Below are 26,982 nucleotides of genomic sequence, written 5' to 3' on the forward strand. Positions count from 1 at the left end.
CACAATTGCACATAAAATAACCCTCTAATGCTTGCTAGCTGTGATAATAATATTACATAAGCATGCACAAATTATTTCCCTACTTTAATTTTGCAACAAGTTAAACTCCATTAATTTAAATATATTAGTAGGTATTAATTGGAAAGTGAAAGCATTACGAATGCATGCAAGGGAAATACCGCATGTATGGATTGTGTCACCCATGCAACTGGTGGAATAAATGTCTCTTCCCAAAGTCCATCCCTAGGACTAGGAGGCTACATTAAAAATGCAAGCCAATTACATTGTTATAAAATCAACAAAATAAAGAAATTTTATTAAAAGAATTATGGTATGGGATTAATCTATCTAGGGAGGAAATGCACAGACATCGAAGGAAGTCTTGTTTGGTAGACTTGAGTCCAACTTTCTGTGTTTCAAATATAGCTCTTCCTAGCTTGGGGTGTGATATTGCAGAGTTTAATTAGGATGGCCTTAAAAATCCCTGTGGCTTAAGGGTTGAAAACTAGCAGGTGTTTCCTCCTTAAGCCTCATTTATTTAGGAGCCACAATTTGTGGCTGATCATATCACTGGTCCCATTGCATATTCATATTGGAGAATTATGGAACCCTACACACCTACCAAAACAAGCACCATCAATGGATGGCAGTTGATAAGTGAGCAATATCAGCTTGTGAGACAAATGGTTGGTTGTGGTTCTATTCTTTACCGACCAACATTAACTGTAGATTATACGTACTAGTAATAGCATGAGTAGCAGTGAAATTTAGGATAAATACCACGAGTGTTGTATTGGAAATGGGGATAAATTTCACGAGTGAAATTTACCATTTCCAATACAACAAGAGTGGTATTTATCCCAAATTTCACTGCTATACCCATGCTATTCCCAGTTAATACCATACTCGCTGCATATACACATGTTGTGCATTAGCGTTGTTTTGTCACTATGTACTAAACACGTGTAAACACTAATTGGCGCTACATTGTTAACATAAATTCTAGCCAATGAAATTGCAATTACAACTTTTTCACTGCTACCCTACCAGTGAAATACGGGATAAATTTCACTGCTACTATTGAGACTTTTGTATGGGCAGTGAAACAGGTATGGTATTAAAAAGCATATTGATGAAAAATCAATGCAAGTAGCTAATCTAATAAAACATAGGAATTATGGATATAAGAATTTTTGAGCATGGCTTCAAATTGGTAAACACAATCTAAACACCATTATTTTTTATTGAACATACTAGCAATATCATGTTGTATAGGGAATGATAAAAAAGACACATCATGTGGTATAGCAGGAGAATCAATTGCTGTGATGATATCCTTCCATGTAACACTGGTATTGATGTCCAACCACATTTCTAACATTTTGTTACAACATCTGAATGAACTAGCAGGGTAACTTGACTCTATTCCATCACGACGTCCTTTTGGTATGTTAAGTAAAGTTCCAATCACTTTCCAGTGAGCAGCATAATTAGGTGTTATAAATGTGTACAAGTCTTTTAACTGAGGTGTACTGTTGAGAACTGCAATAATAAAATTACTAATATCTGAAAGTAAAATAATATCACTTATACAACAATTTATTTTCTAATAACATATCTTTGTTCCTATCAGTATAAATACATGTAGTTAGGATCCACCCAAATTAATGGTCTCAATGATGGGTTGACTGATCGTAACCTTTATCTAAAATTAAAACACTTCAACCTACAAAATACTTGATACAATCTGATAGTCTGCATAGCTAGAGTTATCTTCACAAAGGTATAACCTAGGTACATGTATTAGGTACTGATATGTAAAGAAATACACTTTTGCTCTGCACCTACGTATGTATTACTGCTTTTGAACAGACACAGTAACGTTACACAGTTAATTATTTTAATATTTACAATCATGTTCATATTCCTACTTACTATTGTAGACTTTTAGTTTACCTTCATTAGACTGTCTGATTTCTTCTAAAGTATGCAAATGACTCATTGTACAATGGCTTCTAAACTGGTAGCAAAAAAGTAAAAAAAAAAAAATAAATAAAAACAATGGCACATAACAGTATTATTAAATGCATTTATAAAACTAGATAAGCCATATCACAGTACAGAATGTCATTATAGGAGGTCAGTGGACAATGGGTAGTAAAAAAACTCCAGCATGTAGATACAAATGCTGAAAAAGGTAGGATTATAATTATATGTTTGAAATGTAATTGGCAAACATATATAATCCTACCTTTTGCCTACACTATTATTACATATATGCACAGAAACATGCATCCTAACAATGTGAATACTGATGTATCATTTGACATGATCACTGGACTAGGTGTATCGATGATGGAACTAGTGTGGATGTTGTGTACCTAGATTTCCAAGAAGCTTTTGATAAGGTTCCCCACAGACGTTTGCTGTTATGGAACACTGGACTAGGTGTATCGATGATGGAACTAGTGTTGATGTTGTGTACCTAGATTTCCAAAAAGCTTTTGATAAGGTTCCCCACAGACGTTTGCTGACTAAGTTAGAAGCATATGGTGTTAATGGCTCGGTACTTCGTTGGATTAAAGCTTTTTTATCAAACAGGAAGCAATGAGTAGTTGTTCGTGGAGCACTCTCTGAGTGGTCTACTGTCACTAGTGATGTCCCGCAGGGTAGTGTGCTCGGTTCCATCTTATTTATTATATATGTCAACGACCTACCTGACTGTATACAGAGCTATTTGGGTATCTTTGCTGACGACACAAAACTTTATCACCCCATCTGCTCATCTGAAGATTCCTCCATTCTGCAAGAAGACATTGATTCTGCTTTGCAATGGTGTGACACATGGCTATCCTTCCTTAACCTTCCTAAATGTCACTACAGCACAATTGGACATTCTTCATCAAACACAGAGTATTATTTCCCATCCGAAAATGAAGCAAATATGATCTCCATGGTTGTGGAGGAAAAAGATCTGGGTGTAGTATTTGATACCCAGATCAAATGGACTCAAACTTTACAAAAATCGCTTCAACACTGCTATTAGAGGTCATAGTTTTTCACAGAGAATCGTCAATGATTGGAACACCTTACCCCACGAAATTGTATCTGCACCTAATGTACTGATCTTTAAGACTAAATTAGATGTATTTTTATATGACCGCCGGTTTGATTTTATTTAGATGTATTTGAGATTGGTTTTTATAAGACTTTGTCTTCCTAAACTGCTTAGCTGTCCTTGTCTCAGAAGTAAGGGTCATTCCATACCAAATCAACAAAAAAAAATTTGGACCCCTTTCGATTTTCATGAAATTTGACACAAACATGGATCCTATCAAGAAACTTTCTTCTACCAAAATTTGGCTCATTTCATTGGTCTCCCTTTAAGTTATTACCACTCAAAATTTTTGTTGAAAATTTCATTTTACTTACACGTCTTCAATAAAATGGCCATAACTTTGCTTGTGATTGACTATTAAATTATCTTTCAGGTGATATATAGTGTTTTATAATTGCTCAAAGTAAAAGATCAAACCACAAAAATGTAGCTTTTTCCTTTGATCTTAATTTTCAAAAATATATATTCTTTAATTAATTTTTTTGGTTTACACGTTGCTCTAATACCCATCATTCATGACTGTGAGTTTAAAGTTGGGGATCATGAGTTACAAGTTTTAACGTGTAGCCTTGTAATCACTGCTGTTTGTATGGTATAAAAAATTATGTGTATATAGTAATTTCCAATGCAAGTAACCTTATCTTAGTATGTCACAAATCATTTTATGCATTGAAATTGTTAGGGTATATATTGACAAAGGCTCGCTACAGTGAAACCACAATAACAAATCCACTTTTAAAGCTAATAAAGATGGTGCAATAATAAGGCTGCCTAATAAAGGAATCACTAATTATATTTTTGCTGTAAGTTCAGTATCCTATATAATATAGGTGGTCACTATAACAAGGTGGTCTTATTATAGAGGTAGCTATATTATTTATAGAGGATTTACTGTGCAACTAATGATATTTCTATTCTTTCAATCTTACTGTATAATAATTATGCTGCCACAGATTATGATGATAGTTTCCAATCTTATATTATTATAGTAACTGCAGGATGCCAGAATACAGTTATTCATACATATGTATATACACGTAATGTGCTACTCTAATGCAACTATATAATAGTTAGACACCAAGACCAAGGGAACTAAGCGATTTAGTAACCCCGATAGCCCGAGGCTGTAGCGTCCCGAGCACAGCGAGGGCGCTACTAAGGGCCAGAGGGGTTACTAAATCACTTAGTTCGTCGCTGTGTCTAACTTATTTAGACTATGGTTTAAAGTACGTACAGTACCTTTATAGCCAGAGCATGAGTGTGGGGTGAAAGAGCAATGCAGAACAACGGAACGGTTTCTTCCTGAAGTCCTTACAGCTCCCACAACAATAATTATTCGACCAGTAACCAAAGTAACAGCTAGAATACTATGGCTAGAGCTACAGTACATACGCTGATTTAGTCTACTATTTGTCCAGAATTATTTGTGGAACACAGAGAAGAAGAGTATTACAGTATTATCAAGTACTGCAGTGTGCCTTTCGTGTTATAATTTATCATGTACAAAATTGCTTGTACGTGTGTAGGTGACTAAGTGAGCATGTCAGGTGACTAAGTGATTTATTAAACCTGTAAATGAGCCATATCATAGTCTAAATGAAGCAACCACATAGGTATTAAGAGCAAGAAGTTTTGGATACCACTAAGACATGGCAGTTCGATTAACCAATTTCAGAAATGTCCTATTTAAAGTTGGCCCTTATATAGAGGTGTCCTTTAAGGTGGCCGCTAAGATATATTCCAGTGTATATCACTTTGAATCATACTTTGAAAGGGCATGCCTATACTACTGACCACTTTAAGGCCATCAAATGTATTAAGCAGCTATCTGCATATTAAGGCTCAGAAATTTTGGCCCTAAGGTATCTGGCTTAAACTCCATACATCAACTGTATCATGATGAAACTACTTAGATATAGCAATGTAGCTCATAATTTGATTCTATAATTGAGAATCGTAGTATCATAGAAATGTTTCATAGAAATTGCTATGTGTCACATTGTACAAAAGATTCACTACAGCAATTGCACACTGATATATATCTAATCGATTAAAGAAAGGGTCAAGGCAATTACTGTAACTTCAATTCATGTAATAAAGAAGAGTGTTGTAGTAAAAGTTGAGACAGAAAGTGGTGCATATAGCATGACGGTCTCTACAATCATTCACATGTGACTTTGACATGCAACAAAATCTGATACATTGATGTCAGTACACATTTGAATCTCTAAGTTGAAAAGACTTTAAAGCCATTCTACTGCATCAGTCATTCATTACTAGTACTCATTAGAAAAGCTCTAGTAGATTACAATATTTGAAACATTCACACCTGTGATAACAACAAAGAATGCAGCTACATAACATCATGCTATATTTGTAAGTGTTCCAAATTACAGTGGAACTTGTCTTAGCAGCCACTTGTAACGAAAGGCCATCTTCTGTTAAGGGCCAACTTTAAATAGTTCTAGTAAGACAATTATACACATCGAACTATATAAATAGCCACCTGCACATTAAGACCAAAAAATGTTTGTCCTGACTGGCTTAACTATAGCTACATTTGTATCAAAATATTATGTACTTGCATATCAACAATCAGCATTAAATGCTAACAGTATATAGTTACTGTAGCTAGTGAAAATGTCATCAAGTTCAGTATTTCACTACTATATAATAGACTTGGTGTCATAATCAGAAACAATATATACAAGCTTGATAAGGGGTAAATTACTTGAGTATATGTATTAAAGTATAAGCTTTTACTGGATTTTAAGGCTACATTTTTGTGGTTTGACCTTTTCCTTTGAGCAATTATAAAACATTATATATCACCTGAAAGAGAATTTAATGAGCATTTCAAAAAAACCAGATGTGTCTACGTCAATCACAAGCAAAGTTATGGCCATTTTATTGAAGACGTGCAAGTAAAATGAAATTTTCAACAAAAACTTTGAGTGGTCATAACTTAAAGGGAGACCAGTGGCGTAGCCAGGAAATATTTTTTACCGAGGTAAAGTTTATACATTAACCTAATTGAGAGGGTCTGACTCAACTGATCACAAACACTTTCAAGCATGGGTGGTACAGCATTTACAGGGATAGATGGAAGAAACTGTTTTAGAATACTCTAAGCGTTTTCTACATGTCATAAGCAGTGCTCCAGCTTAGTTAATGTTATATATGTATACCATGCTAGTCTAATTGTACTCACCACAAAAAATGACTTACTCCCGAGATATTTTGAACGATCAAGCCATCCATGGACTGCAACAGAGGTCATAGTCATGCACACTATAACTTTTATTGATCTGGTGTGATATTTAAGTCAGAGATTAACTCTTTCATATGATGCTCAACTGCATGTGCTAAGCATGTCAAATTAGGGAGTCTGGGAACATGCTCTTTCAAGGAAAATTTTGAAAATATATGCTTTGAAATAGCTATTTTTTGATTGTAACTGTAACTGTTAATGCATGATATGCATGATCAATTAGCTCAATGCATGATATGCAGTTGACTCATTGGAACTTTTGAAAAGTAAATGTAAATGATTTAGACCAAGCATGCAGTGTAATGAGAACAGTGGCTATAGTCTATACTGAATGATTAGAGTATATTACGATGACTGCTCTATTAGAGTATCTCGATCTTTTTCATACAAATTCAAGTAGCTGAAAAGTGGTCCAGCCAATGCCAGACTGTGTTACTGTGGGCTCCAGCCCTACAACCATAGATTCTATCTGTGTCAGTGTGTGGTACAGTATTAAATACTGTCTATAGTAACGTTTGAGTAGAAGAATTGGGGGGGGGGAACTCAGGCCTGCTCAGCCGAATTGTTGAGCATTTTTTTACCGAGGCAACTGCCTCGGTTGCCTCAATGGTAGCTACGCCACTGGAGACCAATGAAATGAGCCAAATGTTTACGTGAGAAAGTTTCTTGATAGGGTCCATGTTTGTGCCAAATTTCATGAAAATCGAAAGGGGTCTGGATTTATTTATTGTTGATTTGTATGGAATGACCTGTTACTTAAGGGCACACCCATCTTGATACGATGAGAGAGAGACCATCATTTTATTGATCAAAATTGAGTGTTACAACAATAATGTGAGGTGAGTCTTCGGGGACACACTGCCACTCACGGGCTATGCCCCAACAGTGGGTGTGGCAAGGAAAAATTACAAAAATAAAATATTATATACGTATAATTAATCAAGTGTCAATATTCATGAGTCCATTCAGAGCAATCCTCAGCCAAAAATATTCTTCTGGAAGCAGAGATAGATATTGAAGCTGCTAAGTCAAAAATTCTCCTGCAGCTTGATTTAGATATCATGGTGGTCTCATCAACAAAATTAATACAATTTTGAAAGGATGACAAAGAAGGTGATAGGTAGTGACCTAATACACTTAGTTCAATTGTGCTGTGAAAACAATGAACTCCCAGTCGATCAAATTCAGACTGTATTTCTTGGTATTCCTTTTTCCCTTGTTTACGTTCTCTTGCAGACTCAAGGTTTTGAACCGAGTCAAATGGATAAGTTAGCTCCAGCATAGCCACTGAGTCGTTACTCTTGCTGAAAATAACTAGATCAGGCCGATATGGTGTAATAAGTAAGAAAGGAGGAATTGTTGACTGGGGGCAGTCACTTGCCCGCATTCCAAGTAAATCAGCATATATTAATATCACAGATGATCTTGTCAAACACTTGGACAGTTCTGTGGCCAAACAATACAAGACCTTATTGTGACGGTATGTAAAGCGACCCTGTGACAAAGCACCGGGACAACCACCCAATACATGAGCTGTTGTAGGCTGACCACTACCACACAAAGTACACTTTGCACTACACTGAAAGTGCCAATATTGTAAATTAACTGCAGTTGGAAGAGTGTCAGAGGCAGCACACAAAATAAAGGAAAATTGACCTGGGTTGTACCTAGTAACAATCTATTCCAGGCCCTACAACTTGATTCTAATGATACTGAGTCTTTAAGTTTACATTGGACAGATAGTGTATCTAAATGATTATTGTACTTTTGAACATTCCTGAACTGAGGCTAACTTTTTTGACTGCAAATAAAGACACTAGGCCATTGGAAGAGATAACAGCTGGGATTGAGCCTCTGACAAGATGGAATAGTCAGAATCATGAGTCTGAAGATAGGAGTCACCTAAAGGCAATTGCAAACCAAGTTCCTGGAGTTGATAATCAGAAGAGGCAGTTATACAGGATAAGAGGCTCAATTTTGCCTGCCTAGATACAGCTGTATCTACACAATACTAGGACAGCACATTCCTAGATAGTATAAAATGGCATATGTGGCACTTCTTGGAAGGCTCAACCATTCCTTAAGGAAACAAGTTGCCATGTTTTCCATTTTGGTGATGGTACACTTTGTGACAGCATCTACAGACAGGTGGAAGCGTACAACAGACACAATATAGTTGCGGTAGGGCCAAAGCTTGTAATCACCTCGAACGGGTAGCACATCAGTAGCAGACATAAGGTGGACAGCCAAATAAAAAAAAAAGCTAAACAGTTTTCATTGGCAACAGTTTTGGTGGTACTTAAGACACTTCAAGGGACATTCCTAAAAACTTGGTGCCACTCACAGTAATTATATACAGTATGATGGTTGCCATCAAACAAATAGGACACACACTTCGAAGGCTTAAATGAAAGGTCTAAATCCAAGGCCTTCTGGTCCAACTGCTGTAGTACCTTAGTATGTGTTTCTAAACAGTCAGAAATTAATGTAGCATCGTCAGCATAATATTATGCTTTGATAGAGTGTTCTGAGGACTTATAATAATATTTGACAGATGGTTTTGGTTTAGCTTTAGTAGTTACTGGATTAGCACTGAGAGGAACAAACTGCTTTAGCCTATGAGAACAGGGTAGCCAATCAATAGTTTGTAAGTTGATATTCTGAGATATTGTGGCTTCTGCAGAATCATCATACATAATTGTACAAGAATCATCCTGAAAATATTCTGAAACTCTGGCTCGATACCAACCAGGAGGTTCATCACTTTCCTCCACCCACTTCACATAGATGATTGAATCCAAAGGAGGAAGGTCTTTAGAGTTCGGCAATGGTAGCTCAATTTTGTAGCCATGACTTCAGTTTAAAGGGGCAGCCAGTTTAAGTAAGGGATTAAATGACAACAGAAAAACAATAGGTGACATGGTATCACCCTGAAACACTCCATGGCAAAAAGGAATTGGTGAGGTTTCCCAGTTCTTACTGGCAACAGTAACATATAACTGAGAATAAAATGATTCAACATAATTTTGAATTTGAGATGGCACTTTGACAGCTTTTAACATATCAAATATTAGTAGGTGAGGAACTAAACCAAATGTATTCTTCAAGTCTAGAAATGTAATCATCAAAGGTTTCTTAGCAGAAGTAGCATCTTGTAGAATAGCTGACAAAGAATACACCTGTTCAAAAACACCAGGTAGACAAGTGATGAAGCCTTTTTGAACACTAGTATCAATCACATTATTCTTTAGAACGCAATCCTCAAGGCGATAGCTAATAATCCTGTGGAAAAGTTTTCCAACAGCAGAAGTGAGGACAATTGGTCGAAAGTTTGCTGGGTTGGAAGGATCACCTGCCTTGTATATCAATTTAATACGAGCTGAACCCCAGCAACCTTAGTTGATATAACATTACATGACCTTTTCTATAATGCATGTATGGATATGAGCCACGCCCAAAACATTTTGTTCTTCCAAAACACACCTAAAATCCCCCCAAATTAAAGCAACTAGCCATATTTAGACTTCAACCATTGCCACTAATTATCTAAGAACCAAATATAGCAACCAGCTATAAGTTTTTGTTTCTTCCGGCTATACCCTTACTGAATCACGTAACCATGTAGCTGCTGTAGCTACCTCCAGTAGGGTTGGCAATGAAAAAATCAACCTCTGTCCAACTTTGGGTGATCAATCCTACCCAAGTCTACATCAAAGCCGTAGGGTAATGATTCCCCTTGCTATTTCTGTAGCGTGCATTTTAATTTTTCATGATTTTTCAGGTAGCTAAGTTTAAAATAAAAATGGGCAGCAGCATCAACGATGCTGTTTAGCGCGCTCCAATGTTTCCATGAGTGGCACATTACGTGGTGGTCATCACACTATCAAAAACGGTTGCGTAGTCTTGGGGATACGGAGGCTGGGAGTTTATATTATATAAAATCATAGCGTGAGCGAGAGCATCAGCTTGCGTTGGCACGTAAACACTGTAAAGCTCCACTTAATAAGATCCAAAAAGGTGTCTGGGAGTTAGTAAAACAACCTTGGACTTTGTTACGTGAGTTTCAGTGGGTTGATTGTTCATTGCAGACCCTTCGAGTGTCGTTTTAGCGAAAATTGAAGTACAGCGAATCACCTTTTAAGTAAGTGTATTTTGTAGAGAATGTCACCCAATAACCCAAAAAAGTACTGGACAACATTCTAGATGCTCCTGCGGCCCTTTTTATATCAGCCGAAATCCGTAAAAAATTACCACACGGCTAGCTATATCCTAGTCTCGCGTAGCCAGACCGCTACTTTTCTTTTTGTGTAGGCGTTTGGAAAAGTAGGGTCTGGTACACCTGCATTAAGAATTCTGTGTAACGCTCCACTACAGTCAGGGTGAATGTTGATTGCTGCTGATTGGCGAAGCCCTAAACTTCTTAGACCTGTTAATTAAAAAGTGCGACTACGCTGCTTGTGTTGCAGCTGAAGGGTGTGCGTGACGCTTTTGCAGGTCTAAGAAGTTTAGGGCTTCGCCAATCAGCAGCAATCAACATTCACCCTGACTGCAGTGGAACGTTACACAGAATTCTTAATGCAGGTGTATATACCAGACCCTACTTTTCCAAACGCCCACACAAAAAGAAAAGTAGCGGTCTGGCTATACGCGAGACTAGCTATATCCCAAACGGAAGGCATTTGGTATCTACCGCACCCACCATTTAAAACTAGACCACTGGTAGGCTCCATCCCCTACTAAAGTAACAAGTTAATCCAAAAGGGGTCGACTTGCCAACCCTACCTCCAGGCAATATATCGTACATATACTACAGTGAAAATAAAGTACCTTCGAAGGGAGTAAGATCTAAGTGCGCATCTTTGCCTCCTAACTTCACTGAGTCTCACGGCATGGGGTGCATGTGCACGAAATTTACAATCATGCACACGCCTTCGCGGGATTAATATACGTCATAATTAGTCTCACGTGGCTAGATTTGAGAAAATGACATTGGTTACTAAAGAATCCTCGAAATAATCAACCAATCTTGCTGCACATTTTGCAAAAATCTTATTTATTTATTCCAATTTATTATTATACTGGCAGCACTCAGTGCCAAGGGTCAGGAAAAAGAAGAATTTAACAATTACAAACATAACTAGTTACATTGATTTACATGTGTACAGAAGTTAGGACTTATAAATTTGCAGATTTTTCATTAGTAAATTGGTGAACGTTATCGTGATCAATTAATCTGGGTGGTAGTCTAAAGCATACTGTATACGTAGTCTAAAGCATACACGTAGTCTCGCGTGGTCAGACCGCTTTTTTCCGTGTATTGGGTGGATGTGGCCACGCGAGACTAGCACATACTATACATAGTAATTTTGGAGGGGACTGAAGCTCCAGTATACCCCCTAAACCCGCCCTTGCCTTAGCTCTTTGTCTTAATTAGCTAGATTGGAGTCACCTTTTAAAAATTGTTAGATCCATTACTTTATTCCGCTAGCGCATCTAGTAGCTATAGACTTTACAGTGTAAAAAGCAGTGACAGACAAAATTAAGGTTGTATAATGGAATAAACTAACTATATTATGTAAAAATTACACTGATGGAATACTGGCATCCTGTCCTAAAATAAGATGTGACATGTTATGATTAGGGGAGGCCTGGATATGATCAAAGTTCATGGAGAAGTGGTTGTTACAGGAACTACATGGACGGCAGAGGTAGTGGAGTTTTATGAGAGTTCAATGGTTGGATTAAAGTTAGCAATAAAATATTTCCAGAAGAATGATTAAATTTGATTTTTGATGGTTGCTGTAGATTATGGGGTGCCGTTTGTACCAAAATTGTACAAAAAATGCCTTATTTATAAACTATAACCATACTTTATAAATCAATGCACTACTTTATAATCATGAACATATAGTTTATAAATCATATGCATGATTTATAAACCATATACCTGATTTATAAATCATTGACATACTTTATAAACTATAACATTGATTTATATAAATTATACATGTGATTTGTAAACTATAACACTTATTTGTAAAGTATAAACACTGATTTATAAATTATAATATTAATTTATATATCAGTATACTACTTTATAAATCATGTGTATAGTTTATAAATCATACACATGATTTATAAATCAATAACATACTTTATGAACCATACATGCATAATTTATAAATCATCATTATGATTTATAAATTGCACATGTCAGATTAATAAATCATAAGTAGCTATATTTTACAAACCATCATCACAAGTGACTTAGTTTGGTTATTGTTGTATTTATAAATTGTCGTACTTTATAAATAAAACACATACTTTACAAATCACATGTACAATTTACTTTTGTAAACTAATACTATGATATATAAATCAATAGTGTAATTTAGTAGCCATATGTTGTTGTTTAGTACGGATAGTTAGAATTCATATCAATATTGCTTAGATGTGCATCAAATGGAAAGCATTTGTGGCATGTGATCCAGCACAGGATTCAGCAAACTTAGTACAAGCTTTGGCAGCTGTTGTGAACACTTGCACTAATGAGAGCAACCCAGCAAAGTGGAGTATCACCATCAGGGCCGCCCACAGGGGGGGACAACTGGGGCATTTTGCCCCGGGCCCCAGCCTGAAAGGGACCCCAGGAGGCCCCATGAAGGGCCCCCTGAATACCTGTTTAAAAGATCGATATACTCTAATAGAGCAGTCAGATCTAAATACTCTAATAGAGCAGTCACAGTATTCTTCAGGGAGCAGTGTAGCAAGCTTATAGATAAGGAGATATGGTTGGTGATGGGTAGTTATTGTCATTTCCAGCAGGTTGTGACCTTTTTTTTTTTTCTTTTTTTTTTTTTTTTTTGATCTTCACCTTACAACTTGGGTCAAGGGCCCCACTTTAACTCTTTGCCCTGGGCCCCTTAATTTCTCTGGGCGGCCCTGATCACCATTACCAATGCCCCTGTCATTGTCATGGGTAACAGTAATTCCACTAATTATGCCACTCTTGCTGGCTACTCTTACACGGTGTAGGATTTGGGCTCAAGCCAGTCAGTGACAACAGTGGCATAATTGGTGACAACAGTGGCATAGTTGGTGGGACCACTGGCAGGGGCATTGGTAATGGTGATATACTCCACTTTGCCAGGTTGCTCTCATTAGTGCAAGTGCTTACAACAGCTGCCAAAGCTTGTACTAAGTGTGCTGAATCCTGTGCTGGATCACATGCCACAAATGCTTTCCATTTGATGCACATCTAAGCAATATTGATATGAATTCTAACTATCCATACTAAACAACAACATATGGCTACTAAATTACACTATTGATTTATATATCATAGTATTAGTTTACAAAAGTAAATTGTACATGTGATTTGTAAAGTATGTGTTAAATTTATAAAGCACGACAATGATTTATAAAATACAACAATAACAAAACTAAGTCACTTGTGATGATGGTTTGTAAAATATAGCTACTTATGATTTATTAATCTGACATGTGCAATTTATAAATCATAATGATGATTTATAAATTATGCATGTATGGTTCATAAAGTATGTTATTGATTTATAAATCATGTGTATGATTTATAAACTATACACATGATTTATAAAGTAGTATATTGATATATAAATTAATATTATAATTTATAAATCAGTGTTTATACTTTACAAATAAGTGTTATAGTTTACAAATCACATGTATAATTTATATAAATCAATGTTATAGTTTATAAAGTATGTCATGATTTATAAATCAGGTATATGGTTTATAAATCAGGTATATGGTTTATAAATCATGCATATGATTTATAAAGTATACGTTCATGATTTATAAAGTAGTGCATTGATTTATAAAGTATGGTTATAGCTAGTTTATAAATAAGGCATTTTTGTACAATTTTGGTACAAACGGCACCCCATAGTAGATATATAGGTCCATGTTGATAATTGCAGGGGCGGATCCAGACTTTTTAAAAGGGGGGTCGGTTCCACTGTGGAATTGCAACGTCGAAGACCAAAAAAAAGGTCATCATCTGCTGACAATGGCTGCCCCTCACCATAGATACCCTCACCAACTATATATAGTTAGCTATAACTCCACACGTAGCCTGCTACACTGCTCCTCTTAAGAGTACTGTGACTGCTCTATTAGAGTATCTCGATCTTGACTGCTCTATTAGAGTATCTCGAGTAAGAGAGGCTCTTTCTCCATGGAACCCTCTGAATCCCCCCCCTGAATCCGCCCTTGAATTGGTAGAGAGTTCCACAGTCTACATATTAGGTTAAAATAGAAGTGATGCTGTTTGTTATATTATGGCTCAGCCTTTTAGTCCGTTAGATCTGGTGCAACTGTTAGAGAATGAGACGTGCGAGTTGATGTTAAAACTTGAGGTAGCTAGGCTTCTTGAAATTGGTGCTGGTATAGTGAAAAACATAATACCAGATAATTCCAGAACATACATGATGATGATTGACGCCATCCAGATGAGGACTCACTTCATGCATAAATAGTATATACCTATATACTATCTATGCTTCATGTAACCAGCGCCTAAAAAGCCAGGACAAAAGCGCCTAGTGTGTATAGTCTAAACATAGAGTAATAAACCAATAAGAACTAGTACTGAGCTCATACAGCTGTACAGGTATGAGTTTGAACTAGCCAATCATATCTCGTAAGTCAGATCACCATATATAGTAATCATATGACGTACTTTAATAAAGGCGTGTGCATGATCGTGAATTTCGTGCGAGTATACCCCAGCCAGACTGAAGACAAAACAAAGCAAGTTTGACTCAGAATTGGAACACTTAAAAAGACTTGATCACTATGAATAAGGTACATGTAGCTAATAAATTCGGTCTTACTGCAACTATTTTGTGTATATCATACAAATGCCAAGCGACAATTAAATGGGTTTGCATGGCTTCAGTACAAAGTCCTGTGACGCCTGACGCACGGTGTGTCGGACAAGGTTGCATGAACTGATTTCATGGCGACGGAGGTCTTGCAAATGATACAATGTGTTTTGTTATATTGGCGATGATGTCGAGGTTATCTATAGCTTCTGGTAATTAGCGTTTTTAGGCTAGTAACAGAACCATAGATAATATGTTCTACGTACCGAATATATTATCTATGACAGAACAAAGAATAGGCGTGGCTGGTACTGCGAGCTTTTCACGTTGCCAGTATGAGCTGAAAGCAACTGAAAAGAGGCCATAAAATGTTACACCAGCTTATCTATAAAATGGGTGTGCCTTTGCTGCGGTTTGCTTTGCGCTGTTCCTTAATTCATACTAATTGCCTCCAACATAAAGAATTATCGTAGATGTTTATGTTAATACACTGTAGTTCCTGATCTGATTGCATTATGGCTGTACATGTCTCACTATAATCAATAACAGCAACTTTTTGAATGTCTTGAACTTCAGTAACAGTGTAGCAAATAGTACCACACTAACAAGCACAATGAACAAAGAGCAATTAAAAAAATAATTGGTTAAAAGTAGAAAAGATGCCTCCTCAATACAGCGCTTTACATATTACCACAATGTAGACTGGTGCACATTGGGGGCATGACTAGCTTTAGAGGTGCATTGATATAGGATTTTATAGGGTTTTCGCTGATCCGGTCACATTTGTATGAGTTCGCTAATATATTGTATTGACTATCATTGCATGTAAAATACCAACAACATGGGTGGATGTCTTCCAAGAAACTTATAGGCTATTTCAAATTGAATATTAGGCATGGTTATGGAATTTTTTAAAAATCAGACTTTCTGAGATTTAATCTGATAGTATATTTGCTGGCTGTGCATGCCATTTTGGCTTAGGATATTCATATCAAGAAGTTTGCGGAGATTTGGTCCAGCTGCACCGATTTGTTCACTATAAGTTGCACAGTTTCTATTGTACTGACACTTTGTACTCACATAACTTTTCACTCAAAAGACAAATTTCAGATTTGCAAGTACCATGAGAAAGAGCAACTCTTGACGAACAGGATGGTACCAAGTGAAGCTCAGTACACGAAAATTCCGCTCGTCATTTTCACAATAAAAGAACGCAATCATCTGCAATACATTTCCAATGGGCATTTTGATTATTCTTATAAATTCATTCATATCTCGTGACATGCTTGGATTATCCCGGATTCGCTGCTAGATTCTTTTAGCTTATTCTTGAGCGATTCCAACAAGCCATAGTGAGCACGTATAGCATAAACTATCACTCGTCAAAACAATGGCAAAGTTGGAGGTTAAACATGTGCGTGATTCTGAGCGAGATTATTGCTTCGATTTGGCATGGACTCCATCTGGCTAGGTCTGAGTAGTAACGCACAGCAAGTCTTTAACTATAAATAACTCCTTAGAATTAATACAGAGCTTTAAAACGATTTTATTAAAGAAGTTCTGTATACATACTAAAGTTCTAATGTTCCAGTACACCTGTCATGAATACACTATAAGCAACATAGACAGTCTGTGATGACTCCTTTAAGTAGAAATCTCTCAAAACCTACAAAAGTGGAAAAATAGCAACAGTAAAGTCTTTAATCAATGAAATATAACAAGCAAAAATAATTGCAGCTGCTAAATTGCTTTGATTATAATTAGACTTGTCACCTGCAGCTGGCCTCAAACTTCCGTTTTTGAGTCAAACTTCCTGATATGTTACAAAATTACAGCATATACATGTCCTTTAAAAAACTGGGCTCTCATTGTATATGTACCCTAGAAGACTTTTTAAAATTAAATGATCTGATACTGAATCTGAGAGCATTCGAAGGTTGTGTATGCAATTTTTAACCTGGGAAGATTTACATATTAAGCACCCTTGAGGTTGAATCTGAGAGTATTTTATAAGTTTGTGTGCCATTTTAAAAACAGGCTTAACGTAAGTATAGCATAGCAATCACTCACAATTTTAGGGGGGAGGGACTTACGGTTCCCCCTTAACAGCCCTAGAATAAATACACTGCTGTTTGCACATCTGCTTAATAGACTGCATGAACAATATAGAAGTTATAGCTAAACTACGACTGACTGACTGACTGACTGACTGACTGACTGACTGACTTAGCTTCCAGCCTCAATACTAGATTTCTTTTTCACTCTTCTGTCTTCTCTATACTTGCATACAGTGAGTGCTTTAGGCATACTTCATAACCAACATTATGCAGGCCAGTCATGGATATAGGGATGGGAGAAGCCAGCTATGGTACCCGTCTTACTGGAGGTGGAAATATGAGGAGGATCATTAATTGTTTATTCAAGCTTGAAATGGCTTTCATCATCTACAGTACCATAATAAAACAATTTCTTTATATCCAGTCCTGTTGTTCACTGGGCAGTTTCACTACATATTTGAATCTCAACCACTCAAATATTAAATGTTATCATGTAATGCTGGGCATTACATAAAAGTTCGATGGAGGAATCTTGGTAAACACAAGCATATGCAATTTTTGATGATATGTATTTAAAGCTTTACAGCACAAGTGCTGAAGGTCTGTAGGACACCTGGTCCTACAGCCTGCTCAAAGACATTAGATACAAAGACATATATTATTATGGAAAGTATGATGATAGAAAGTATGTATTATTAATTATGGGCATGCCCAGGTGGGTGCTGCCATTACCTGTTTTACTGCCCAGGCATTAACAATGATTTACTGGGAAGCCTGGGTGTAGCTACATCCCTGGTACAGCCTTTATTAATTGCTTAAATGGGAAGTGGGTATCTCAATCAAGTACTTAATGCACATGTTGGTTTTCATGTTAAATTTCCATGGCTCATATTTTGATTTTTCAAACCACCAAAAGGTACTCTTATGTTAGTTATTCTACCTATAGACTGATTTTAAACTCTTTAAGTAATCTTCCCTGTGATTTGTCCCACAAAATGGTATTATTTTATGGATGTAATAATCCATAGCTCTTTAAAGGTTGTCAAAAAATTTCTTTGGTACCTAGCCCTCTATTTCAAGCTGTCAGCAATATTTAGTGTAAAGCGTAATATTAAAATGCTCTGCTAGGAATGTGGATATCTGATTTACTCCACATTCCATCTATAAACAGTTGTAGTGTCACCCTGCAGTTTGAGTTGTCTTTAATAACTGGATAAGAAAACTACAATTGCAATGGCGACTAACTTGTTGAATTGAAACAACAGCAAAATAATAGTATTTGGAAAATGATATTGATAAACAGGCTTGAGTACAACATGAGGCTAACTTTTATGCATATGGATAACTTCTATCCCAATGAAGCCTTACATCAATGTAAAATGTAGGAGGATATGGTAGTTAAACTACAGGAATGGTAGTTAAACCCCAGCAGGCAAGAATGCTGACTTACACATTCAGATGTTAAAACAACATGTGGTGTGTCAGTGTTAAAAGCATTGCTCTCCCAGAGTTTATCTTCATCACTAGATTGAAATGTCTGTGCTGACCTTTTCACTGTGCCTATACCAGATTCATGAAGTGATCGAAATACTGTATCATAAATATATATCTGTCATGGACTGACTTACTGTAATAACATGCGTACATGCACACATTGCTGTAACAATAAATAGGCTAGGCTATATTTAGATGTATGATGTCATGGTGCACGTGCTTAACATGAACAATATGGACGCGTAGTGTGTATCGGGCGGTCCGAGTTGAATCCACGAAGGGCGAAGTAATCCTGCGGCAGAAGAACCTGACTATCATCGCCACTCGTCATAATATCATGGAGCTTTTTAAATCAAGCATCCTAATGATTAAGGACGGAAGTTTGGAGGATCAAACTGGCAATCATTTGAATACTAAAGTAATCCACTAAGCATTTGGTGAGGAGTGCTAGGGGGTACAGAGTCCCTGGCCTCAGTGACAAAGAATTTCAGTAGGATATTCTTTCTGGAGTGTATCTATCATGAGGGGACACTTCTTGTGATACACATTTGATTCTCCATTGTTGCAGTGTATGAACTGCCCAATTTGTACTTAGTTGTAGCTGCCAGAATGCACCCCTTCGAGTGCTTCTCTATTTCTTCACTACTCACTGTGGTATTGAAACGAGCAGATGGAGATAATGGCTTAGCCTTCTCAGTCTCAGGTTTCTTCATTGCTGGTGATAAATTAGTGCCTTGGTTCTACAACATCACAGCAATTGTACTCTGTTATTCCTAAATAAAATGGAGACAAGCTTCCACAAATCCTTTCCACACTCTTCCTGTCTTCTCTACTCATATAATATGTGATCATTGACCAATTAAACCACCAAATTGATAATAGAAACTTTATTTGTAGGATACCTTTATTATCAACACCTCGTCCTTGGCTTCACCTTGGCCTCAGGTTGAAAATAACATTACCATGTGTCTTGATATTTATTATTTTGTGATGATTGAGACCTATATGTTATCTTATGCACATTTTCTTGTTAACAGATCATTAGTGAGGAAGTCATCGTACAATGAGTCAGTTACTTAGTTTAGAAGAAATCAGACAATCTGATGAAGGTAAATCTAGTAGCTTGATAATGTCAATATGCTATGGTGTGTAGATGAAATTGAGTCAACAGTCCATTTACAACTTGTTGTGTTTATATTTCTATTCCAAATAATGTACTTCTAATGTATATACTATGGGCAAAGTAAAATGTGACCGAATTTGGAAAATCATTGCACCCATATTTTCATACATGAAACAATTAGAATTTTAATGTTCAGGGTATAATACTGTTTAGTGCTGAGTCCAGTTTTAAAAAAAATATGTTTAAAAGTTTCCTGTAATTCAAGGAATCGAGAATTGATTAAAATCGTTAACAAGTGGATGTACACCAAGAAACTTAATACTTAATCGTTAAATATTTTACATGTCAAATGTGCCCATATGGGTGATTTTCCAAAATTTGTTCACAAATTGTTTACATTTATAGTTATTCCATGGAACTTTTGAAATGATTTAACCAAATTTTACTCATTTAGTGACTGACACTAATTACAACCTGATATCTTCATGTTACAAACTTGATTTCTTCTGTGTTTGGTGTTGTTTAGGAATGTGCCTACACTCAAATTATTAATAAGCAGTTTTCGTTATAGGTACTTGTGATATAGTTTTCCTACAACATAGCACATGTAATAGTTGTAACACGGGCAGTCGGGCATATGTATGCACTGTATGGAAGAAAAAGTTGGCAATAAAAACTTTGGCAAATTAGCAGCAATTTGCCAAAGTTTTCTTTTACCAATTTTCGGGCTTATCATGTGAGAAAAAACATTAGAATGTGCGAGTTGAACAAAGTCTCAGTGAAAATGGCTATGTCAGTCTTGAAGTACTTCAAACATACCAATGCCAGTAGTAATATTGTGTCACTCTCAAGTAGTGCTGCCTTACCCAATCCTGAAGGGCCTCTAAGCTCATCCATTCCACCAGTGATTGACTTAAGATGAGTGCTGTCAAGCCACTCATTGCAGCTTGGATAGAAGCAGTTTGTAACTATGTCAAAAACAAACCAGAGATTATTATCAATGATTTTAAAGCGACTGGAATTGCCTCCTGCATATAGCTAGAGGTTGTGACATTATTTGCTAAAAGATTGTGATGTAAATTTAATGAATGCAATTAAAGATTTATTACATGTAATAATGCTTGATTGCCTCAGTTAATGATCAATACTAGTAGATGAATATTAAGTTACTTGCATCATTACTTCCTTAGTGAAACATTCTACTAAATGGCTTCTCATTTTCTCCTAGTGAAATTTCAGTTTGCTAGGATTTAAATTGAAAACCAAAGCCACTGCAAAAGCAAGAGAAAATAAGCCACTATCTTTACTGCCAACTTGCTTGTGACACCTACACATAGTGATGGTGAGCTTTTCTGACCCAGACTGATAAAGACTGTTGATGATCACAATAGACGGTTTATCACAGTTGGTGAATGTAGCTACACAATACTGTAGGAGTATGCAAGCCAGATGAACCAGATAAAGGAAGACAGCCAAGCCAGCCACCCTTACTTCCCCAGCCTTACAGTTTAGGGTAGTAACTATTATCCAATGGAATCTTGATGGGCAATAAACAACTTGGACACTGTTCTCAATTTCTTGCATCTTTCCTTGATATAAAGTTGTAAGCAGTCCATTAACCTTAGGATGCTTTGCCTTTAGCAACCGTTGGGCATAATTGATTTTGGCACCAGTAAGTTCTTCTCCCATGATGATTTTTCCAGCATTAAAATGCTTTCGCTTTTTGGCAGGTGGTGGTGAATCAGTACTGCAACTTCTGAATGGACTGTGAGATCAACAGTCACCTCCACTGCATAATCACTTTTCTCCACTCCTGCACTGTTACTGGCAGTCGATCTAGTATCACTGTCAACTTTTCTACAGTAGCAGAGTCGACAGAGGCAAGATCAGAGGTCTGCAAACTATCCTGATTGACTACACTTACAGTGACCTCTCCTTCAGCGTTCAATGCTAACTCCAACTGGTTTTTGGCCTTGGCAGTGTCCTTTTGATTACTTACAATAAATTTCATATTTCCAATCCACCTTGTGGCAAATCCAACGAATATCGGCGAGGTCCATTTGCATGGCAAAGAATAGTACCACCACGCCTCATAAATATAAATATATTGCCAAAATTTTCCTTGGAATGAGACCAACTGTCTTCATCTCTCCATCAAAGGTTGACCACTGCATGAGTATCGTGTGCATTACCAGGTTCTTGCTCACAGACCAAACGATCTTCCACACTAGGACTCTCCCAAATGTGCATAATATTCATGATAGCCACGTATCATGGAGTCCACGGAGATTGAAATTGTTGGCATCTTCTTAGTATGCTGCAGCAAAACGCAAGATGATGATACTGCATTAGTTAATTAGATTGCTGATTAGCCTTCAGACTCATTGTCTGGGATTCATGCACGTCTCCAAAACTAATTAAGGTGCTATGAATTTGCTAAAGTTTTCTTTTGCAAAAATTCTGATTGTCAAATTTGCCAAAGTTTTTAGTTGCCAATTTTTTCTTCCATACTGTATCAGGCAAGGCCCGAATTCCTGTGTTACAGCTAATATGTAACACTTCCCATCTGTATCAGGCTGATAGCCTGCACAGAGCAATTAATCACTCAGTTCAACCCATGGATATATATTATATATGCATGCCTAAAAATTTTGATTATGGGTCAGCAGCTAGTACGTTCTGGATACATTCGGTTACAAACGCAGACAAATCCTAGAGATATCACGGAGAATTTCAGCTATGCAAGTTTAATGTTTTAATCAGTGCTATTGAATCGTTTATGGAATAATGACAGAGTTTGACCTAGATAGGTAAGCTTGCTTGTAAAGTGGCCGAGAGTGGTTACTTCATGCAGAGTGGTAACTTCAAGATTGGGGTGTGGTCCATATTCTGAAATGTGTGGAACGATTGGTGATTAAGCTATAGCAGTAGTTTTCACAAACATTTTTACAAGAAAACACTCTCCATCTGAGTAGTTTTCATAATGAAATCCAACTTGTGCATACTAATCACGTGAGTATGATATAATCAATCCCACAATTGATTTCAGCCTTAATTAACTTCTATATAATTGCTGCTCAGTTGTAAGGTGTCACTAAAAGGAGGAATGGGAAATTGGGAAACTGGAAACGGGAATCAGAATATTTCTCCATAGTGTGTTATCATTGTACTGGCGGTACTGCTAGCAAGTGAGGGAACCAGAAACCATCAGTGAAGGTGCAAGCTGGAAACTTGGAATTTGAATCCATTATTTGGCATTCCACAGTCAGTGTGACTTCGATAGCAATAGCAAGAGTGACTTTGAGCAAGACTAAATGAAAGCAGCTCTTCAGTGTTCTCAGTATTGTCCAAACTCAATCTCATTCTTCAGGCTTGTGATCTTGTATTTGTGTACTTCCTGCTGTGATTATACTATAGAGTGATTACTCTATCCAATGTCACAAGTTCTCCTATATATCACTGCATCAACAACAGCCTACCGCCATGACATTAGTGCAACTATTGGATCAAACAAAAATTCTTTTGTTTTGAAGTTCGGCACTAATCAGATTATGATTCATCAAGAATTATGAATTAAAATAGTCACTAAGGACACATATACATGGCCACATAATATGAATATATGTACATGTGACACATGTTTATTCAGCATGGTCTGGTAGAAGCTTGGGTAGAGTGAAATCTCACTTGGCTACTGGTACTCGGTTCCTTCAAAAAGAAAATATCAAATAACATGTTTTTAAAAAGCTGATCTGGTTTAGTTGTGATATGGTGATTTCTGATGTGTTGTCAAGACACCAATCCTCCACCAGTATATGCTCAGCTCCCTATGCTACCAGTGCTATCATGACCGTATAGTGGGCTAGGTGATTTATATGTAGTATCACACCATGCAATGTCTGTACTATAATACATGTTGTTAGCATATTATTTTGTGATTGTGATATAGTGCAAGAAGTTCCCTTGGCGACTCCTAGTTCTACTACTACTTCACTGACCACTACATCCAAGACTACATTAAGCACATGGTAATGTCATTGCAATCATCTGATATCATAAAAGAAGCAGTGATAGGATAACTTGTGACACTGACACTGGGTAGAGTAATCACACTATATATATAGTATAGTCACAGCAGCAGGAGCTACACAAATTTGAGGTGATCTACAGATCCATGCTGGGCTCAGTGTCTGCAACACACTGAGAATTAACACTTTAAATTGAATAGCTGCTTTCATTTAGTCTTTCTCATTGTCACTCTAGCTACTCCTAGCAAAGTCGCACTGACTATGTCATACCAAAGAATGGATTCAAGTTCCAAATTTTGACCATGTACTTGGCTTTTTGTCCAGCTTGCACCTTCACTGACGGCTTCTGATGCCCTCACTTGCTAGCAATACCATCAATACAACAAAATTGCACTATACAGAAATACTCTGATTCCATTTCCTTACTTGTCATTTCCGCTTTCCTAATTTTCCATTCCTCCTTTTAGTAACACCCCCAGTTTTAGCCTGGTCTACATTCAGGTTAGCTGGGCTACATACAAAATGTAGCCTGGGTGGCTCCTTTGATCTGAGGTGTGAAAGCGTTACATACATAAATAATCAGTCAAGTCCATTGCTAGTCTACTTCAGTGAAGATTATTTTGTTTGCCACCTCCTGGACCATCATTTCCACATCATATACATATTAGATCATGTGATACACTCAGATCAAAGCAAGGTGTGATTTTAATGCTACAATTCACCATTAGTGTAATTTTACTACCAAGAGTACTACTAGCAGGCCTGCCAGTGTATACCAGACCTTCTAGGCTGAATGTTTCATATGTTTTGCACTGAAAAGGGGCTGCTGAAGCATTCAACTCATTAACTATGCTCCTGTAAATACAAATCAGTTAATGGCTGACAGATATTGGTGAAACTAATTAATTGAAATAACATTTAAAAAAAAAAATCATGAGGTGTTCACAATTTGCTGCAATCCTACATATATCTGGTGCAATTGTCAGCCAGGAAAAGGCACTGTGGGTCAGTCACTGAAACACAACTATATGAATAAAAAACTATATGAATAAAAATATGACAAAATGTAATGAAACAAAACTTTAACTACTTTGGTAATAAAACTGGCTTAAGCTTGCAGTGGGAAAATTTTCTACCATTCATAGCAAAATTCCATCTGGCACGTGAGCATACAAATGTTTTATATCTGGTGTATGTGTATGATGTTTTATATCCAGCATGTGCGTGTGTTTCTGATATGTTATATCCGAGACAAGTGTGTGTGTGTGTGTGTGTGTGTGTGTGTGTGTGTGTGTGTGTGTGTGTGTGTGTGCACGTGTGTGTGTGTGAGTGATGTGTTATATCTGGTACATTGTGTGTGTGTGTGTGTCAGTGTGTGTGAGTCAGTGTATGATGTGTTATATCTGGTACATTGTGTCTGTGCGTCTGTGTGTGTGTATTTATATTTGCCACATGTGTGTGTGTATGTGTGTGTGTGTGTGTTGACATGTTGTGTATATCTGGCACATGTGTGACTGTCTCAGTATAAATCTGACTTTTTTGCACAAGCATGCATATTGAGAATATCAAAATTTTAAAAAAATCGTAAAGCTATGTATGCTCCAAAGAAAAAATATGCAAGATTTTATCGGGCCATTAATCAGAAAAGGAAGACTCAAATCAATTAAAACTATATATATTATTTGCCTGCTCATGGAGAGTTCAAAAATCTTTGTTTTGTTTTTGTAACCCCAATGGTGTCACATGCATTTGCTTATGGCGAAATATATACACAAGCAAGATCGTCATCATTTCTTCAACTAAACCACCTTCATACCCATTTGCGTAATTGACTACCATTCCTTGAACACTGCAAATAATGCTGAGAAAAAAAATCCAGAAGGTGTGCGAACAAGTCAGGTTTTTGCTGAGATGGTCACATATGTGTGCCGATGTGTTTTATTCAACACGTGTGTACTGACGTCCTATGCTACAATGTGTGTATGACAATGTTTGATTCCATACTTTTCCAAATGTGCTAGTGCCCTCCTTGGTTGGCTTATTTGCAATCCAAATTATGCTGTAAAATATTGTGTTGTTTGAATCACAGCGCTGTAGTTGGGTGGATGAAGGCCACGCAGGACGTAACATGTGTATGTGTACATCGTCTGCATGAGAACACTACAATATTTAAGGGCACTATGATGGTACATAAAGATATGTTTTTATTTTTCTGTTTCACCGATGTCTTGCATCACATGACATATTACCATGTGTCTTGAAGTATATAGGTGGTATATAATTTATAATATCTACACATGTACTTTATGATTAGCATGAGTAATTCGTTATTGTTTATTGTCCAGTTCTCAACAGTATACCCCAACTAAAAGACTTGTACACACTAATAACACCTAATTATGCTGCTCACTGGAAAGTGATTGGAACTTTACTTAGCATACCAAAAGGACGTCTTGATGGAATAGAGTCAAGTTACCCTGCTAGTTCATTCAGATGTTGTAACAAAATGTTAGAAATGTGGTTGGACATCAATATCAGTGTTACATGGAAGGATGTCATCACAGCAATTGATTCTCCTGCTATACCTCATGATTTATCAATGCTACCTGAAGATACTGCTGGTATGTTTACTATACATACAAGCAAGAGTATACTTTTTTCCAAAGAATGTGTGTTAGTATGTATGTATGTTTGCTTGTTTGTTTGTTTGTGTGTCTGTTTGCCTTTCCGCACCCATGTGAGCCAAACAGCTAATGTTAAAAGCAGTCTGTATGTGAGAAATTAAGGCTGTATACACCAGTATAAATCTTCCCAGCAGATAAGCTTTTGTTTTGAGATGGTTATTTGAAAATTGGGTGAAACAAATTCTTTAGTATGCTATGAATACCTTTCACAATCGGATATATGTACATTAAACAACTGTAAAATGGCTTCATAGGCTACCAGAAAAAAACTGAATGTGTGTGTTTCATACTTATGCAAATGAAATGCAGCGGATTTCTCTGGTGTTGTTTTAACTAAACA

At 36.7% G+C, this 26,982-nt stretch overlaps 2 long non-coding RNA genes across 2 annotated transcripts; one reads left to right on the forward strand and one right to left on the reverse strand.

Moving 5' to 3' along the window:
- Window positions 1-1,287: 1,287 nt before the first annotated feature.
- Window positions 1,288-11,312, reverse strand: LOC136246781 (uncharacterized). Its single transcript, XR_010696834.1, has 3 exons — window positions 11,217-11,312; window positions 1,957-2,020; window positions 1,288-1,542 (listed from the first exon to the last, which is right to left on the reverse strand). It is a non-coding gene; the product is annotated as an uncharacterized lncRNA (long non-coding RNA).
- A 3,810-nt stretch (window positions 11,313-15,122) lies between these two features.
- LOC136246835 (uncharacterized) lies at window positions 15,123-26,503 on the forward strand. The gene is made up of 3 exons (XR_010696855.1): window positions 15,123-15,236; window positions 19,845-19,916; window positions 26,304-26,503. It is a non-coding gene; the product is annotated as an uncharacterized lncRNA (long non-coding RNA).
- Window positions 26,504-26,982: the final 479 nt, after the last annotated feature.

This window comes from Dysidea avara, chromosome 2, assembly GCF_963678975.1.
Source record: "Dysidea avara chromosome 2, odDysAvar1.4, whole genome shotgun sequence".
Classification (NCBI taxonomy): domain Eukaryota; kingdom Metazoa; phylum Porifera; class Demospongiae; order Dictyoceratida; family Dysideidae; genus Dysidea; species Dysidea avara.